Source organism: Micropterus salmoides, unplaced genomic scaffold, assembly GCF_014851395.1.
Source record: "Micropterus salmoides isolate LMB-PRFRI ecotype aquatic unplaced genomic scaffold, ASM1485139v1 Ms_hic_scaffold_21, whole genome shotgun sequence".
Taxonomy (NCBI): Eukaryota; Metazoa; Chordata; class Actinopteri; order Centrarchiformes; family Centrarchidae; genus Micropterus; species Micropterus salmoides.
Window position 1 is genome coordinate 4,753,395 of NW_024041262.1, and position 14,253 is coordinate 4,767,647.

The 14,253-nt window shown below is 39.5% G+C and overlaps 1 protein-coding gene across 5 annotated transcripts in view; it reads left to right on the plus strand.

Annotated features, from left to right (window-relative positions):
• The first annotated feature begins 292 nt into the window (after positions 1 to 292).
• The window catches only part of myocd (myocardin), a 122,596-nt gene continuing 108,635 nt past the window's right edge, over positions 293 to 14,253 (plus strand). For all 5 annotated transcript variants that reach the window (XM_038735269.1, XM_038735270.1, XM_038735272.1 and 2 more), the window contains exon 1: positions 293 to 396. The gene's annotated coding sequence lies outside the window, so the exon portion shown is untranslated. The remainder of the gene's footprint in view (positions 397 to 14,253) is intronic.

Below are 14,253 nucleotides of genomic sequence, written 5' to 3' on the forward strand. Positions count from 1 at the left end.
GTATTCAATCACATCTGGGTTTTTCCAGACACTGTTCCATGTAAAAGTCATCTCCCTTAAAATATGATCAAAACCAGAAACTGTCTTGATGATAAAATATATGTTTCTGGTTGCCATGTGATTATGTCTTTACTTTCCTTATGGGTGTGTCATTATCAATATTCCATGAGACATTCAGCTATTTCCATTGATAGTGACACTAGCAGCAGGAAGGAAGTCCTTGTCAGATCTGCGTTATGGAAACGAGTGTGGTGGCAGGCCGGGCGCTTTGCATGCTCTACATTTGTTGGATATGAGAGCAGGCAGCAGCGGGTGTGAGGACACTCACCTCTCTCCTCTGGGTAATTACTGTACAGGAAATTGGACGTAAAATGTTTGAATAATCACGTATCTGAGGTGAGTTATGGTCAGAGCCTACAGTAGTGAAGTAAATTAAAACAAGTGAATCCAATTAGTTTTTATGGAAAGCAGCTGCCCGAGCAGCATATGTTGGTGAGTGAAAGTATGGGACTAATGTTGGGGTTTAGAGCTCTGCTTGCCTGTATAACATGAGGGCTATTTGTGTCTTTCATTTGTGCATGAATGCAGATTGACAAGCCAAGACTTTTGATCGAAATTGCCATTTTATAGGTCTACATCTGAAGAACATAAGTCAATTGTATTTCTTTTTTTTTTTGTCTTGGTTAACTCACGCTCCATGAGGGTATATTGATGTCATAACAACACGATAACTCTCCTCTATGGATTTACAGAAAAACAAGGTTAGTGTTTGCTTACAGTCGTGTACAAAACCTCTTATCCGTGTGTTTATTTACGTACACTGAATCAATTCTTCTGTGATACAGCCAACAGTCATGTACGGGATAAGCTTTCGTTTCAAAACATTTGGATTTAATTATCATGGGGATATGATATCCAAACAATCTGGTTTCTTCCATTAATAACATGATTGCGGCATGGCAGTGCGAGCTAAGGCCGCAGCGTTTTCATATATTTTTGTGGATTTGGAACTTGTTTACTTACTATTATGGGCATGAGGCGAAACCCAATTTAGTGTAATGATACAGTTTACGTTTTGGAGTTTTAAAAGATCTCTGTGAGGAAGTGTCCTGGTTCCACAGCCTGCAGTATCCCAACTGAAAAACAAACATTACCCGTGTGACTTTTCCAGAATAAAATAATTCTCACTTGCTTCGGCCTTTTGCAGGTCAGCGCAGTCGATATGAGGAAAAGGAAACCGGCCAAAGCTTTTGTTTAACTGATAACTGAAGCACTGTACATTGAGGAAATGTAAGCAGTGTGTTACTTCACAGATAAAGCACCACAGGGCAAGATGTTCTATTTATAGGCATGAACCATGGTGCAAAGTTTGAGGTACAGGCTCTTGAGCAGTGTTTTTCTCCTCCTCTCGATTACAGTTTTGGACAGCAGGGCTGCAGTGTTGGAGCAGTGTTCATTTTGGCACCTGATTTTGATTTAGTTTTAGTCTCTTAATGAAAATGGATCAGTTTTAGTCGCATTTCATTCGTCTGATTATTGTTAAAGTCTAGTTTTAATTAACAAAAGCTAAAGACATTTTAGTTTTCGTCATTGTAATTTTAGACTCCTTTTTATAATGCATTTTTATTCCAAGCTTCCTGAGGCTACAGCTATTGCTATCTTTTATAGCAAATGGTTATAGGTGTTATCCTCGTCTATTTTGAGATTTATGAGAATTATTGCCGTCATTTAGCAAATTTGCTGGAATCCCAGATCTCGGCATTTATATTGGTATAGCTTTAGTTTTCCTTGAATGCAATAATATACTTTTAGTAAACACCGAGGGGATGAATTAGAAGGTTGAGAGCTTCTATTAGCAAAACACGAGACATACCTACCGTTTCACCTACCTACCTTTCTTGCATTACGTTGAAGGCTGAGGGAGAAAGCAGAACGAGAGTGGAGGTGAAGCGGTAAGCATGGAGTAGCTCAGCCTGTAGGGAAGGGAGGGTCATTTACACTGGGGACTCTGGGGACATGTAGGCTACCCACCACTTTTTGAAAGCATTTGTTAAAAATGTTAAAAATAGCTTACACTAAGAAATGTTAATTAACAAATGAAAATGCTATGAAAAAGGTTTATTTGCACAATAAGGCTGCAATGCACTGTAAATATAGAAGAAAACTCTGTGTTGTCCAAAAAAGGTAACTTAACATAAATAATAAGCTACTGATTATTGCATTCTATTATATTTTTATACTCTGAATTGTCACCTGGCGCCTGAATTTTGTGCTTCCCTGGTGCAGAAAATGTCGCCAGAATGCAGGAAATTAAATGTTACATGCTCAAAACCTTCTGGAAGAAGATCCCCAGACCTCCCTATCAAATATATCTTCAATGAATTGTTTTTTTCTAAATAGTAGGCCTATTAAAATATAGGCTATTCTTGTCTTGTTGTCATGGTCCCAATCTTGTGCAATGTTATGTCTCATGGGCTAAGTGTCTCATCACACCCCTAATCTAAGCCCTTAAATGGAAGGATGGTGTATTGGTGGGGGCTGATCTTTTGTCCCAGTCCATCCCTGAACACATCAGTAGGCCTATTCCTTACAAGCAAAACAAAAGTTGATAACTTCTGTCATATATCTAATGAAATTCCTTTTGTAAGAAAATGTTCTAAGCAAACCTAAATTCTAAATATATATAATCTATCATAAATCTTGAATTAATTTATACATAAAAGCAAGGGCCCGGTACTAAAGGAATTAAAACAAGTTAATTTGTTAATTATAGTTAAGTCTTTTACTCATCAGTTCATCCCATCATAGCTTTCATTTTCAAGGGTAATTTTTTTAGTTTCCATCTTGTCTTTCTTCTTGTGTTATGTTTTGTCATACCAGTGTGTTAATTAAATAAACGCTGGTTGGGAGTATATGAGCAGTGGTTACAGTGCATACAAGCTTTATGTTTGTGTGTATTTGTGTGTTTGCCTGGATGTGAGTTCAGTAGGACTCCCGATGGCTGAAACAATTCTGTAGGAGGTTTTGTCTTTTTGATTTAGTGCTGGTGAATTCCTCTAAGCTGAAGTAACAATATTGTTATGCTTGCTATGTTTCTCTTTTCAAATCCAGAGGAGACCTGGGAGACACTTGATTTAGGGCCAGTATCTCTGAGCTAACTCATTAGAAGTTTTTATATTCAAGATATATCTGAGAAAGGGCCACTGGCCGTGTTAGGTTCTTCTTTCCTCTCATGTTGTGACCTACTGTAGATAAAAGCATGCAGCAGTCACAGTGTTGAGTTTCAATAGGAGGCAGATCATACAAATGGTCGGAGACAAATCATTTAAATAGGCTGGGTATACTGTCAGTTGTTAGGGCTTAGGTTGAGTGCTGTGCTTGTATTTCAAAGAGCTCTCTCTTCTCTAAACTGCAGTTGATAATAAGTTTCTATTGGATGACCTGGCATTTAAGGGGTACACCACTTTAGTTCACAATCTGGCCTGTCGGTCACCTTAACCTGCTAATTTTGGCATCTTGTTTATTTCACTGTTGATTTCTAATAATGGTGCCCTTACATTAAGGGTTGTATTTTGACCTACAAGTGTAATGACTCAGCTGCTATGTGCCAAAAAGCCCTATAGTGTGTCCTGTTATCTCCCTCTGATAACACTCTCCCTTTGGTTTCCCTCAAGACACACTCATATTCACTTAACATGCACATGTGTTGACGTTTCCTCCCTTTTTCTCCTAAGTCCTGTGCATTAGTCTGTGCAGTGTGTGGCCCGCTGTAGGCTGTATATTGAAGTATAGATGAGCATAATCTGATTGGGGCCATTCAGTATTGTGATGTCTAGACTCTGAGGATGATGAAAATGTGAATAGGCTGCATGTCAAAACCTGCTCATTAAAACAGGAATTGTGTATGAATTGTCAGAACAATATCGTTAAGCCAAAAGTGTAATTTTAAATTGGAAAAGTGATGTTCTTTTTGACTTAAAAAGTGCACAGACTTGTAAGCAGATCATTGTGTTGAGAGTGGTAATTCAAAGAATTTGGCTCTATACAGGACTCTTTATTAACCTATATATGTTCCAACTTGTATCTTAAAGTCCATACCTCTAATGGCTTTTTCGCCTAGTTTTTGAGGGATCTGTCTCCACTCCAATGCAATTGATCTTTTAAGGTGTACTGCCTTAAAAGATCAATTGCATTGGAGGCACAGTGGTGCTTATATTATATTTACCATGTTCACCTTCTTAGTTAAGTATGTAAGTGTGCTAATATTTCATGCACTAAAGATAGTTACATTTGAGGAATTTGGTTACAAAGTGTTCAACAAATTAAAATTTTGACCTGATGATGGTCAGAGATGTGTCAAGAGTTATTACAATCCTGTGGGGAATCATCAATCACCAATCCAATAGTTGTCACGACTCAAAAATGTCAACGATGAAATGAAAAGTCAGAGGATCATCAAAGTGATCAGGATTCATTCTCTGCGGACAGGGAAAGCCTTTTAGTCTGGACCAAAATGGTGGGCTGACACTGCCATCATTGAAGCCCCAAAGAGTGGCAAAAAAATCAAGAATAATAAAGGCCCCCTAGTCTGGACAATCAACAGACCTCACAAAATAAATAGTTTAAATAGGGAGTATTTCTTTGGTAGAAATAAGTTCCTGTGAAAATTGTTCTTAATGAGGTCTGTGGATTATCCTCAGTAATGTAGACACAGTCTCAGAAAACATGCTGCTGCTGATTTTTAATAGCAAAATTCTATTCAGGGTCAAAGAGATTAATATCTCAAAATCGAGTCATATAAACCCCAAACTGTCACCACTAGACACCACTACATATAAGCCTACCATTAAATATTTATTGCATTTGGATAAATCATCTACATTTAGCTAGTTAAACTATGGTTAAGTTGGGCTTGGTGTGTTTCACGCCCTTTATTTCACCTCCCGTTGACAGTTCATGCAGCTGAATGCCACCCAGACTGGCTGTATTTTACTGGTTTGCTCATGAGTTAGTACTTGGACACATGTTACCACATGTGTCCAATTAGAGTTCCAGTAAACTGAATTGGCACACACATCCTACATAGCTTGGGTTGCTGAAATGCAGCCTATGGGTTTCCTATGATGTCTAATTACATTGTAAGACACGAGTAATTGCAATAATAAGTAATGTTTTAGATTATGCAGAAGTCAGTCCAGATGTAAAACATCTGTTTTGATCCTGCAGTGGTGCTTTTGTTACTTTACATGGTATTGTGAGAGCTGCTGTCAGGTTCGTTCATATCTCTTATTTAAATTTCAGGCTGTAAGAGTGCATGCACGTGCTAATAGCTGCATCCCTCGCCTACCTACCGTACATATTGTAAATTCAAAGTGAAATGAATTGCATTGTCCCATGTAAAGCAGGGAGCTCTTTTGGCATGTTGGCAGGATAGAGTCACACAGTAGCATTATTGTACTGTATAATAGCCATGAGGCTGTTAAAAGAGATGGGGCCTTACTGAGTCAGCATATTATCAGTTAATTCTTGCTTTACATGTCTTGTATGAACCAACACATGGAGCATATAGACGAGGGAATGCCACCTGGCCAGCCAAGTAAGAACATCAGAGGGGGAAAAAAAGATCCCCATGATCAACAGCAAGGCTGCTAAAGCAAAGAAACAAGAAGACTGCAGTCTAGATGGACATTTAGGGATTCAGCATCAAGAAGGTGAGGGAGAGTAATGATATCAAACCAAAGATAATCTGCACAGACCTGCGCCTGACCTGAGCTAAGCTCTTGCAAACACACAGGTATGTCTTCGGTGATTATTTTACACACAATATGTGTTTTTGTTTCTAATCTTTGCTAAAGCTTTAATTATACCCAGGATGAGCAGTAGCCTTCTGGTGCCTAATATGGGCACTGACCATCAAGTGAAGCGGTCAGATTTTGATGTACCGAATAAAAAATTTGAGATGACGCATCAAAAACCTGCCAGACAGATCAGGCAGGTTAAGCAACACCTTTGCAAACTTTCATGAGTTTATTCTGCTGCTGTGCGCAAAACGGTTTAAAGATGTCATTATGAATTCTTGTGGGCGGAATCTGTCTAATACTTTGATGGGTTTGTGACATGGCTTAAAGGGATTGGGTTCATGAGACGTAATCTGTGTTCAGGCCGAAATGCCTTTTAACCTTTCATTGAGTGCTCAGCGTTCCTTGACTTTCAAATTCATACCTGTGCAAAGTATTCGCCGCCGGTTTGCTTAGACTTCAAAGGCTCAGATGTGGAATAATGTTGCTTCAAGTACGCACAGTAGATGACGGATCCTGTTTGGTTTAAGAAACAGATTGGGTGAGCCTGTGGGGTTAATATGAAAAGATCAATACAGTCAGCGACATGTGCTCTCTAATCTATCAGGTTAACTAAGAACAGACACTGTTTGTCTGTTCTAATTTGTGAATAAATCAAACTGTATTTTCCAGCCACTGATCATCACAAGCCATAAAATATAAACCTGACACACTGAAATGAAGCCCATGCAGTGAGTGAGCTGGGACATGAAAATGTTTTTTGATGATGGATCAGTCAACAGTTCATGTGGTTAGTATTCTTCAGAAAATTATTCTAACTATTTGGAATATTTAAATGATGTAACAGCTGTAAAAAAAAAAAAAAAAAAAAAGGAAAAACCAAAACAAATGAAACCCTGTGAGGTGAAAATACATCCTTAAAATGGGCAGAGCTTTCTGTCATTCTAACTTAAAAGTTATAATCCTAAAGATTTTCATTATATCGAACCCCATGTTTGACACCAGTAATGAACTCTGAGAGCTGCATGATTAAAGACACAGGTGTCGCAAAATGATCGGGAGACACAAATGACCTCACAGAATTTCACTCATTTTCTGAGCAAAAAAAGCTGAAAAGACATGCACCAAGATGCTATTAAGTTGTGAAATGTTTACACTGCCTCAAATCTCTCAGAATGCATTTATCTTTTTAATCTACAATATGTCCCTCTTTAAAACGTGTCTGTTATCCCTTGCAGTGACTTAGAATTAAACACACAGTGAGCCTGCTTTAACAGTGACTAAAAGCATATTTGGCATAATGATTAAATGGCTATGACGCTTTTTTCTTAACATAAGAGTAGATCAATATGATGATATTGGCGTTCTACTCTAATGCGCTTATGCTTGTCATTGTAAGTGTTTAAAATTTGCTGACATATGAATGTGCCCAAGCATCTGGCCACAGTTAAATGGACTATATTGATGACTATCACAAAATGCTGCAAACACATAAACAATGTTTACAATAGGGGGCCATTTTTATAGAATGGGTTTTAATTGGATAGTGAGTTAACCTGAGTTTAGGACACTGACCTCACTAATTAGATTTAGAGTTTCTATGAAACAAGTTATAAGTGACAAGCTATTATTATAACTTTTGTTATTTCTATTTGGCAGAACATCGCCTGATTAGACTTTGGGTGTTGTAATGCAACCTTTCCCGAAGAATGTAATGATCTCACACATCAAGCAGATGTTCTCAATCAATATTTGTTGATGTGAAAGCCCATTAGTTTGCTAATTACATTTGCATAAACATTTCATCATTTCATATTTACTATGCTAAATTGGTTTTCATACAGAGTTTACATACAGTGGCCCTCAAGTGCTTACACATGTTTGGTGTAAATACTGTTTGGCCTGAGTAACAATGTATACACATGCTGTACATATACGGCCAATCACATACTGTATGTGTGCGTATTCATGGCCACACACACACACAAACACAAACACACGCAAACAAAATATCACAGCATCCCGCACTAAACAGCTTGCATTCCGCACCAATGACTTGTTCAGAACAAACAAACATTTATCTGCTTCTTTGGCAAACCCTAGGGTATGACACCCCAGCCTGATGTAAACAAGCTATTGAACTTGGTTTAATGAAAGGTATGATTTGGACATGTTAAGAGGATTTTTCTGCCTGTGTGTAGCCACAGTTTAGAGCGTCTAAATTGTTGTGGTTTTGGCTGGATGTCATGGGGAGATCCAGGTAATTAACTCATTTCTGAGCCTGGCAGTAAAGGACTTGATGCAATGAATGCACCCTCTATGCACCATATTGGAGGTCGTCAGGTGTTGGTTCACGTGGCTGTGAGTAGTTGTGTATCTCTGAACCTTGGATGTATTATAAGATCTGGATACTGGGCACAAAGGTGACACCTATTCAGTAAAATAACAATTGCTTACCTGGTGCATATATGCCAAAAAGGTTTCTTCCGGGCTTACTTCTGGGGGATGTAGCCCACCGAATACGTGCAGTAATGTTTCTCCCTCGAGTTCTCGCTCGGCCCATAGACTTTACATTGTGATGACAGTGACATCACAAAGACAGATCACAGATTTTTTTAATTGTTTTTCTCTACTGAAGGAAAGTTTTCCAGGGATCAACAATTCATAATAGAAAGAGTTATAATTGACCTCGTTTGCAGTTTGAGGTGTCCGGTTAATAGTTAAAAAAAAGATGTCGCCTCTAAATTGGTGGCCTATGGGAAAAATGCTTTTTAGGAACAGGGGAATTTTTAACTGCAATACTGTGAGTGGCCACTGGAAGAATTTGAAAGCTGTGCAGATGCATCTTAACAGAAAAGTTGCATCTGCACAGGTATTGATTGTATACAAATAATTTCACAAAATTCATCTGATCAGTTTTTAGCCCTGCAAGTAATTGCACGAGACAGTCAGGATGGCAGTGTCAGTTGGTTGGTTGGCTCAAAACACTTTGCTCTGTTGTTATGCCAATATTATTTGAGGTTTATTATTTACACTTACATACACTATGCGGTAACACTGGTATCCTGGGCAGAACTTCTATCACGACAACAGCTAAATGCTTTCCGGCACCAACACGACTCTTCTGCAAGCAGGCAGAAGAAGAAGAAGCAAAAAGTACATAATGTACAATATAAGTTCTTAGGAAGAAGCTAACTTCGTATTCTCAGTATGGATTTCATGGAAAAGGCTGCAAAGAGACCATAGAAGATGTCAGAGGAAGTGAGCAATAGAAAAAGAGAGAGTGACTCTGCAAGAGATGCAGGACAGATGCCGAGCTGGCCTTTTTGCATTTGGGCTGGTGTGAAATAACTAGCTGCCTTGCTATGTCTGGTGTTGTTGCGCTTGCTTATGTTTGCCTGTGTTATCAAAGTTGTCGACTAATGCAAAATTAGCCAGATGTATCACAGAGAGAGGTTTAGACGCAAATCTCGAGTTGATGTTAGCGAACTTAACGACAGCTGCTGCTGCTGGTGGTGGAGAGGGGTGCCAGTGTCAAGCCAGAGCTGGTCGAGCAGGCAACATTACCGGGCTCAGCGACCTCTATGGACATAACATTAGCTAATGGCAGAGGTGAAGAGACTGAAGAGGATGTTGACAGAGGAAGCTAAGGCTCCCAGACGTTGTTAGCGAGAGCCTCATGAAATAAAAGTCTGAAGATGAAGATGCTGATCATTCTCTCTGTTGGACTAGTAAGTAATATTGCTATGTCTTGCTTGACATTTGGCTGTGTTAGCAAAGTTGTCAACTTGCTAGTTTTTGATCATAATAATGTAATCATAACAAATGCACATGTACAGATTGCTTTATTTACAACAGCGGTGAATTACATGGTTAAACGGTAAGTGCGCCAAATCACAACCAATCTCACATAACGTTGCTTTAATTATGTCCTTACAACTAACCAGTTATTTCAAAGTGTACTTTGTCATAACCTGGCACCTACATTACCCACAATGGAACTAACAGCTAAGAGGTTGGTCAGGTGTATCATGCTAGTAGCAGCTACTGTGCTCTCAAGCCTTTACTCCCAAAGACTTTGTTGTGTAATTGGTGGAGTTCCCCTTCAAAGGAAAAGTTGGGAATATTTAACAACTAATGTTCATGGAAGGGTTTCAGTTTAATAGCTGTCCATCCTCCGTAAGTCCGCGTTTATCATCCGAAATTGTTGCACGTTTAAGAATAAATACAACTTCATGTTGTGTCAATCATGTTTACAGACTGGTTGTACTGGGCAGCTTCCAGTTATGAATGTGTGTGTGTAACTGTGCGAACATGATCTGGGTGTTCCGGCAAAAGAGAGGTGATACTTTCCTGAATAAATTTAGGTTAGGAAAAAAAAAAACAATGAAAGAAAATCATTTTAACACGTCTTAGCAGGAAAAGCCCAGGTGCAATTTATGACATGAATTAATAAAGACTGCAAAAGTATTTTGCAGCCACGTTTTGGCTTCAGAGCCCTGATTTTGTGCATGCTCCTTCACTGACATGTCCTCCAGGGACCTGGGACTTAAATGGAAGAGAGCCATCGTTAATGTTACGAGTTACACCTGTGCTTTTTCTACTGTGACAAGTCAAAATGTCAGCTGCATATTTTGCTTTAGTCTTTCTGAAAGGCTAACACCTAAAATATGTGTTTCAACTCGTTTATTGAAAAAAGAGAGTTACCTAATAGTAACATTACCATTGGTAGTATGTAACAACTACAGTAGGCCTACAGCCCCCTTGAATCAGGGTTTAATAAGAGTTAATGTTTGTGTATTCATTATAATTTCAGATAATGGTATCAGTTTCACCAATGTTTGCACGAAGGAAGTGTAGGCCTACATGACATACAATGGTGGCGTGCGAGTAGGTGGAATCCAAAGAGAAAGATCAAAGCAATGCAAAAACACACACAATTTATGTCGACTGTAGAAAACAAAAGCCAAATCCCTGACATTTTGGGCGATTTAGATATCCCGACCAGATGCATTTTTTTAGGTCCCAAAAAGAGGACATGTCTGGTAAAAAAAGCGGACGTATGGTAACCCTATTGTCTGAAATGTTGCTAACAAAATAATTGTAGTTTGAGTAATGTGAAAGGGCAACTGACGGTGACAAACCCGCTAAGAAATAACAACGATCTGTGCTGCTCTACACAGCTTTTAGCTGCTTTGACCTTATTTTGGGTTGTCAGCTCGCACTTGGACTGTATGAGCTGCCATCATTAACTGGGCAACAACTGATTCAATTATAGCTGTCATCACCCACGCTTACTGTATAAAAAAGAGAATTGTTCAAGGTACAAGGGTGATTTTTCTATCAATATACAACACAGGGTTGTACGACGAAATGCAAGCTGTAGTCTCTTCATGCTACACACACAAGAGAATGTCAAGATAACATGTCTCTGTGGCCTTCCATACCACAGACACAACTTACTCATTTGTCTGGTTTTTATATATTTGGACATTATTTGTGCTCAGCCAGTTCTCCATCTGTCTATGATGACAGGACACGTGGCCCCCAGGAGACTTGTGACACAAGCAGTGTTTCTATCATTATTCCAATGCTCTATACAATGAAGTGTGGAATGAGTCTCCTAGAAGTCTGGTGTAAAGCTTTCTATGCTTTTTTCTATGTAAAGCCTTCATCATTAATCATCTTACACATACCTTTAGAAAATTTGCAACATGTCAAGCTCTCTTCTCGTAACTGGTTTGTATTATTTGGGTCTTAATATGACAACAGTTCAGGGAAAGACGGCGGGGCAGGTTTCTGGAAAGTCTGTTTAAAGTATATAAAGTCAATTTAATCCATTCCAGATCGTGGCAAGGTTGTAAAAAGTATGAATAGTTTGTTGCTCTTTCATATATTACCAGACCTTATTGTTACATATTGCATATTTCATGTAGTTCAAGTCTGCACTGTTTTGTCACATATTGTAGTACACACTGAATTAGTGTCTCAGCAACCTAATAATCAGTTCAACTGTTTGCCATATCACATACCTCCTCCTTTGTGTTTCTGCCTGGGAGCCCTCTCACCCTTGGCGCAGGGTTTGGAAGCTGCACTAGCCCTCCTTGTGCTCACCACTCGGATTAATGGCTGTTTTGGCAACATATGAGCTCATGGGTAATTGGCCGAGGTGATGTTTCCTGTTGAATGCTACCTGGATCTTTTGTGGTCGCCTTCATGGTTGGTCGCTTCATCTGCCACTAAGGCTGGTAATTGAGCAGCACTTTTGTGACACTGGTTGTGAACTGTGACGAGTTAGATGTTTCCTCAAAGTGTCATTGGAGAGAATGAAATATTTTTTTCGCAGAGGCATGGTGTATCTTTCTAGGTTAACTGATTATTTGCCTTCGATGCTTAAAACCAACCTCGTCAGTGAGAAATACATGACATAGATCAACATATTGTTATTGCTCAGTATTAAAATCCAAGGACCGGCTTGGCCATGTCACAGTGACACCTTTCCTTCCCCTTCAGCCTCACAACTTCTCTGCTCCCAAATTTCCAGACTCTGCAATCCTCCAAGTTTGGCAGTCACCTGATTGGGCTCCTCCCTGCAAACCTGTGCCTCATTCCCTCATAAAGCCTTAATGCATAAATAGCAGCTACTTTTCTCCTCTCAGATTGACTATTGTGTTCACCTGCCAATCCTGCGTGTTCCTTTTCACCTGTTTCAGAAGCTGTGCTTGTTATCCCTTACCTTCCTGACTTTGTAAAAGCAGAGAGACAGGATTTTTTTGGCTGTTAGATCTGCCTTCCAGTTCCCAAAATGTAAGCCTATTATCTGATCCTTGACTCTAATAAAGGCCCATAAGTCCACCTGCATTTGGGTCCTCTTTTACTTTTAAATGCAGTGTAAAGCCCTGGAAAAAGCTAGTAAGTGGACCTTGAGTTAAAGGGTAAGTTCGGTATTTTTCCACCTGGATCCTATTTTTATCTATGTGACTAATTGGGACATTTTTTTTGTAATTGGTCCAGTATTGGGCTAGCATGTTGCAGTCTGCAGCAGCTAAAGAGGGGTGCAATGCAATCTTTGCCGGCAATTGCACCGCATCAAAAAATGTAATTTAAAGTGTCTTATAACATTATGGATCCCTACAGAGATAGATCTTTTTATAAAGAGTAAACCAGAAACAGTTGTTATAGCGAATCAAATGCGGGTGGATAATCCGTTTGGTGGCCAAATGTTGGAAGGCTAATATTAAATATATATATATATATGGCATATAATTTCTATTTGACAGTAGTTAGCAGCATACCGGCGTTCTTGTTGGTTGTGTGTCGCACTCAAATTGGTCCTCGATGTACCAAGGTATCTAAAATCATGTAACACACAGATTAGAGGCATTCATTGGCTGTTTTTTTTTATGTTCATTTCATGTTACTTGTGTTTGATTGGAGAAGATTTGTAAGGGGATGGGCGTTAGAGGAGAGGCGACAGGAGTCAGGAGGGGAGAGTGGGAGTGTAGCGCGAGTTTTGTAGAGTGATTTTTTTGTTACCACACAGTACATGAACCCCACTCTCCTGGTTCAAAGTTGAGTTTCTGGCCCTCCATCCACCCCAACCACCTCCTTACCCCATCTTCTCTGTTAAATATCATATACCTACCTTTACCGTCAAAAACTGATACCACAGGGCTTCCTCCCAATGCGCAGAACTATGATGCTATAAGGATGCCCAGTGCGTTACAAACTAATGCTGATGGGTCTTGACCATGCGTCCATATGTGTCGAGTCAGGGAAATGAGAACAGATTGTCAAGGGAGTCTGGTGGCTTTGACAAAGGCGATATAGCAGCTGTTTCTGGTTAAACAAAAAGGATCTTACTCCTTAACAAAAGGTTTCTCTCTGTAGGGATCCTTTCCACCGTGTTTTCAGACACTTCTAATAACAACATGAGCTGTCAGTGGCAAAAACAAGCTTCAGTGGACTTGATTTGACGGGGCACAATTGCCTGCAAGGATTACGTTGCAGCCCTGTTTTGCTGCTCCCGACTGCAGTGCACTAGCTCAGTACTGGCCCAATTTTTATTTTTTTAAAATGTTGTGCCAATTCATAGTTTTAACGTGACTTCACATTCCAAGGAAAACTCTCCCTTGGAGGGCAAAAAAAGCTTTTTTTCCACTGCCTGCCAACCACTAAGCAAGTGATACACTGTTACTTTAAGTTGCTGGAAATGCTGGATGGTTGTTATTTTCGGATGGACTAATTGAGGAGGAGACAAGCCTGGGCTGTGTTAGGTGAGGGATTCCTCACAAGGTAAAGGTAAATGTAAACATACCGCAGTCAAGCGGCGGCTGGGACCTGGCAGTTTTTAATGGTAGAAATGCGGCAGCAGATGCTGTAACGTTATACAGACCTGATATGCCCAACACTTGCAGTTTATGTACATATCTTTATTTTTCTTGAGTTGAAAGGT